Below are 5995 nucleotides of genomic sequence, written 5' to 3'. Positions count from 1 at the left end.
AGATAGACTAGTTAACTTTGTAATGGTTATTCTAGCTTAATATTGATGTATCTGTGTATAATGTGAAAAGTTAAATGTTCAACGTTCTTGTTGAACATAGCTTTTCTTCTGATGTCTGTGGGCTCCTGGTAATAATTCCTATAGCAAATAATTTCAAAAGCATTTGGGTTTTGCCTTATTTGGACTGACTGAGACAAGTCTAGGTTATTCTGACTCCCTGATATTAAAACTACTGAAGAGTACATTTCCTCCTCATGCAGGGGTGCACGTGGAACTATAACATTGTACTACATGTCTGCTATTACTATATTGTATTAGTACTCCCCCAAAGGGTTGTGTTTCAGGGTGATTCATTGTCCCTAGAATTGCACTTCATACTGGTGACTTCTTCATCTCATTCTTGAGAACTGCAGACACACATATTTGTAAATATTGAATGTGTGAGTGTCACCACTGGCATTTTTATAGAATAGGTACATGAATTACATACTGAAATGGAAAAAAAATGTCTTCTCAAACATTTTTTAACTCTAGAAAATATAATGGTTCTTTATATCAGAAGCTTCCATTATATTCACTTAAGAGAAACTGTCTTCCAAATACAGAACACTTTGTTAAAGATAAGGCAAGATTTGTAAAAATTATACAATCAACATGGCACATAAGAGAAAGTGTTTTACAATGAGATTCCCCCTCACCCCAGTCAGAATGGCTATCATCAATAAATCAACAAATAACAAGTGCTGGCGAGGATGTGGAGAAAAGGGAACCCTTGTGCACTGTTGGTGGGATTGCAGATTGGTGCAGCCACTATGGAAAACAGTATGGAGGTATCTCAAAAGACTGGAAATGGAACTACCTATGACCCAGCAATTACACTCCTAGGTATCTATCCGGAGAAATCCAAAACTCTAATTCAAAAAACTTTATGACCCCTATGTTTATTGCAGCACTATATACAATAGCCAAGACATGGAGACAACTGAAACACCCATCGGGAGATGACTGGATTGAGAAACTATGGTACATTTATACAATGGAGTATTACGCAGCCATAAAGAAGAATAAAATCGTACCATTTGCAACAACATGGATGGACCTAGAGAAAATTATGTTAAGTGAAATAAGTCAGACAGAGAAAGACAAATGCCATGTGATCTCACTTATATGTGGAATCTAAAGAAAAGAATAAATGAATGAACTAATCAGAAACAGTTTTGCAGACATAGAGGAAAAACTGAGGGTTGCTAGATGGGAGAGGCGGGGTGGGGATAAGGGGGAAGGTGAGGGGATTAGAAAGCACAATCCATAACCACAAGATTGCCACAGGAATACAAAAGTCAATTTGGGGAATGTAATTAATAATGTTGTAAAGATGTTGTAGGGTATCCGATGGACACTTGTCTCATTAGGGAGACCACCTCAGGGGTGATGTAGATGCCTGATCACTGCACTGTACCCCTGAAGCTGAAGTTGAACAGTAATGAATGTCAACTATAATTATATATATATATATATATATATATATATATATATATATATGTGTGTGTGTGTATATATACATATATATATATTTACAAGAAGCAGAGTACAGCATTAGGAATAGGGACCATGGAAATATAATGGCTGTGTGCGATGTCAGAGGGGTAGTGGATGGGGGAGGGGGTTTGTCACTGTGTGAGGGATATAAATGATGTCTAACTATTACATTGTTTGTGCACCTGAAACTAATAAAAAAATGTTTTAAAAAAATGGTCCCTCACCAAAGAGGGGAAAAAAAAAGAGAGAAAGTGTTTTATAGATAACACTAGTTTTTTATTAAAAGTGTTTATAAGTTTACGTAACTCAATATATATGGAGCCTAATTGCCACAAAGACATTTTCCAATATGTCTCTCAATTTGCACTTGAATTTTCTACCTAGGATCTCAGCAGTTGCAATTCTTTCATGATTAAGTACTTGATTGTGATGATTTTTGAAGGTTTTCAACAGTTTGCTTAAGTTCCACTTCAGAAACACCTCAATCAACGTCTGTATCAACTCTCCCCTTTTCTCTGCAACAAATGCTTTCTGAAGGATGCTCACAAAGCCTCAATCACATCTCTGCTTCAGACAGGACTGAATGTGAAATCACCTAACCTAAGCTCAGGAGAGCTGGGCACTTTTTGATAGGGAGGAGTCCAGGGGTGCCAAAAAATATATATACACATGACTTGTATTCATCTTTTGCTATTGGTGTATATTATTACAATTTTAATATAGTTTTTCCTTTCTTAAAATGTGTATACATTTTTTGGCACTGTGTGTGTGTGTGTGTGTGTGTGTGTGTGTGTAAAATCCAGAAGACTTAGCAATTCTTTTGAAGAATTTTAAAGAGATCAAGCCACACAGAGCATCTTGTGAAAGCCTAATTGACAGACAGCTCTCCAATCAGACTGAAATTCAAAATCATCTTTCAACATTTGCCATATTGATCGATGCCATTTTGAATATCTGTAACTAGTTTTCTGAATTTCACTTTGATAAAATTCTGTCGATGAGCAGTTTCTTTTCTCTGATAAGGGGATGGAGGGAGACATCTCCGATAAGGGGATGGAGGGAGGAAGCTCCAATAAGGGGATGGAGCTCTTGGCCACTTCAACTTACACCCTACAGTCCCCACTCCCTCTGAAAACTTTTTTTCCCCAGTTAATAGCAGTGTTTTGGTGATTTTTTTTCATCAATGGATTGTTTTAATTCCTCACTATATGAAACTCAAGCTTTTCAGTTTTAGGTGAAGTAAACTGTAACTTCAGTAGACTACAATATAGAAAGATTTTGTCACACATGCTAGTTTCCATTTAGTCAGTCAACTGTTTCTAGCTGTCTCAGTTAGTATAGATGCATTTACAGAACTGGCTGTGCTTGAGCCTTCTTTGCAAGCAGCTTGACATCTGCAAGTACTTGGCAATTGTCTCCTTTTCCTGCTCGGCACCATGTGCTTCTCTACCTAGCTTATCACGTGTTCTTTTTGACACTTCATATTCTGCACAGAGATAACATAGTCTAAGCAAGTCTTTACCTCCTGTTTACTGTATGCAGCCATTCCTGGTAAGTAAGCTCGAAGGCCATAGCAATATTATTCCCCTGGACATCAAAAAGGTAATGGCACTTTTGAACCAGTACCTGCTGTGACTTCTCCAGATCAGTTGCATACTGGATGTTTTTGATGGAAACTTGTTTCGCCTCTTCGAGTTGGGCATTTTTTTGCTAATTGAGTTTATCAGCACATTTCCCAATGAAGGCACCATTTTTTTAAAAAAAGATTTTATTGCGGAAGGGGAACAGGACTTTATTGGGGAACAGTGCGCACTTCCAGGACTTTTTTCCAAGTCAAGTTGTTGTCCTTTCAATCTTAGTTGTGGAGGGCGCAGCTCAGCTCCAGGTCCAGTTGCCCGTTGCTAGTTGCAGGGGGCGCAGCCCACCATCCCTTGCGGGACTCGAGGAATTGAACCGGCAACCTTGTGGTTAAGAGTCCACTGGCCCATGTGGAAATCGAACCGGCAACCTTCAGAGTTAGGAGCATGGAGCTCTAACTGCCTGAGCCACCGGGCCGGCCCCATATTTTTTGATTACAGACAATCAACCCTTTTATTAATATGGCAAAGATGGTCTCTGGAGTACTCACATATATTTCTTTACATAGAAAATATAAAATAAGCTCACTTCCAAGCACATAAGAAGGTCTGGCCATTAAGTTCGCGAACTCATCCTAGAAAAAGTGCTTACATATCTCATTGCTAAGTATCACTACGGTTACCTTCGAAGTACTCCCCTTGGGAAGTTATGCACTGATGCCAGTGCCTAGTCCATTCTTCAAAGCAATGTTGGAACTCTTTTTCTGGAATGGCCATCAGAGCTGTCATCATATTACCCTTGATGTCCTGAATGTCATCAAAATGATTTCCTTTCAATATTTCCTTTATCTTCGGGTAAAGAAAGAAGTCATTGGGGGCTAGATCAGGTGAGTAAGGAGGGTGTTCCAATACAGTTATTTGTTTACTGGCTAAAATCTCCCTCACAGACAATGCCATGTGAGCTGGTGCATTGTTGTGATGTAAGAGCCATGAATTGTTGGCGGAAACTTCAGGTCGTCTCACTTTTTCACACAGCCTTTTCAGCGCTTCCAAACAGTAAACTTGGTTAACTGTTTGTCCAGTTGATACAAATTCATAAAGAATAATCCCTCTGATAACAAAAAAGTTAACAACATCATTGCAACAAGTTCGCAAATTTAATTGGCAGACCTCGTAAGGTCCTGTTACACCAGTTTTAGGATAAAGGAACTGGAAGAATTTGTCAGGGATCAGCCCATGACAAATTTTTCCTATTGATTCAGGAACAGGTGGTACAAAGGCAAGACTTGACTGTCCAGATGTGAAAGATCCGCGTTGCCTGCAATATCCCTGGACCAAGGAGGCTGTGTTCTTCAGAGAGGGGACTGCTGTGGTGACAGCAAAAAGTACCACCTGGGACCACATGGTCAGCGAGGGTCCATTCGTTGGGCTTGGTGTCCCAGTGATCTGGGCAGGAGGGTCTGTCAGGAGCAGGAGTGAGATGGTTGCTACAGTGGTTTGGTGATTGATTATTTTTCTAAAGTATTCATAATAGATACAGGGATAGAGTATATATGTTATCTTAAGGCCAGGAAATGTCTATTATCATACCTTGAAGAATGTTAACAGGATTTTCTTTTACTCTTCATAAATGTTTTTCTCTGTATTAAATATTCAAAGAGGTAAAAATGAGAAAGACATTTTCCTATAATGACCTCATAACTACAATTCAATCTATAGACAATTCCAGAATTAAAACATTTCTTTGGGATTTCTCTCACTCGGTGTCATCGTCATCAAAATCATCAATAAAATTTGCAAACATTTATGGTATGTTTCCTATGTGTCAGGTCCTGTGATTAGTTAATTCATATAAATACTATTATGCTTTCAGGTAGATGCTATTATTATTTCCATTTGCAGACGAGGAGAAAATTAAGCTCTTTGTTGTAATTCTCACAGGTAGGAAGTGGGAGCTGAGGTATAAGCCCAGGCAGATGAATACTTAACCCTAAGTCTTCATCACTCACTGTACTGTCCTGCTTCCTGTCCTCGAGGTTCAGCCATGGGCCACTCTTTTAATCTTCCTTTCCTCCACCCTCTCTATTCAATTACTTGAGTCCCATTGATTCTAATCCGGATCTTAAAACCACCTATTCTTGACTCTCACATCTCCATTCTCCCCACGCTGGGCTCAAACCAGCTTTCATCAAATCTCTACTCTAGGAGTGCAACTGCTTCCCTGCCTTAATCTCCCCACTCGATCAATCCTCTGCACTGGCACTATGCAATTGCCCCATCAGTTCAGGGTCCACCTGACAACAGCAGAGATGTAACTGATGTAGAATAAAGTTTCAAACCTTGAGAACAGTATTCAGAGTTCTTGGTGTTTGTATTCCAACCCACCTTCCAGCTTGATCTTCTGCCATTCCCTCCCACCACCTTATGGTCCAGTAAAATGAGATTATCAATAATTTCCCAGACAAGTCAGGGACTTTCCTGACTCTGTGCCATTGCTCAAATTCTTCCCTCTATTTGGAATGTCTTTTCTTCTATCCTACCTTTAATTCCCACTTTTTGGTTAATCAAAAGCCTACACTTTCTTTAAAACCTTGCTCAAGCTTCATCTCCTTTGCAAAGCTTCCTTGATTCCCTGAGGTGGAAGTACTTGTTCACACAGTACTGTTTATACGGTCCACACACCTTTATTTACAGTTCAGAAATGCAAAATGCCCCAAACACCAAAACTTCTTTTTGTAATTTTGATACAAAGTTTTTTGGTGGCCTAACCTAACTCAAGCTGTCATGAAACTATATTCAGTATGAAAATTCATATTTCACTTTAGAAATATTGACTTCACTTTAGAAATAAAAATTGGGTGTGATCACTTCATGTGCCC

General features: G+C 39.1%; 1 pseudogene; it reads right to left on the bottom strand.

The window, feature by feature from the left end:
- Positions 1-2886: 2886 nt before the first annotated feature.
- Positions 2887-5028, bottom strand: LOC109437952 (ATP synthase peripheral stalk subunit b, mitochondrial; annotated as a pseudogene).
- Between the last annotated feature and the right edge of the window lie 967 nt (positions 5029-5995).

Source organism: Rhinolophus sinicus, linkage group LG13 (genome assembly GCF_036562045.2).
Source record: "Rhinolophus sinicus isolate RSC01 linkage group LG13, ASM3656204v1, whole genome shotgun sequence".
Classification (NCBI taxonomy): domain Eukaryota; kingdom Metazoa; phylum Chordata; class Mammalia; order Chiroptera; family Rhinolophidae; genus Rhinolophus; species Rhinolophus sinicus.
Note: the sequence above shows the minus strand (reverse complement) of the source record. Positions and strands in the feature narration are given on the sequence as shown.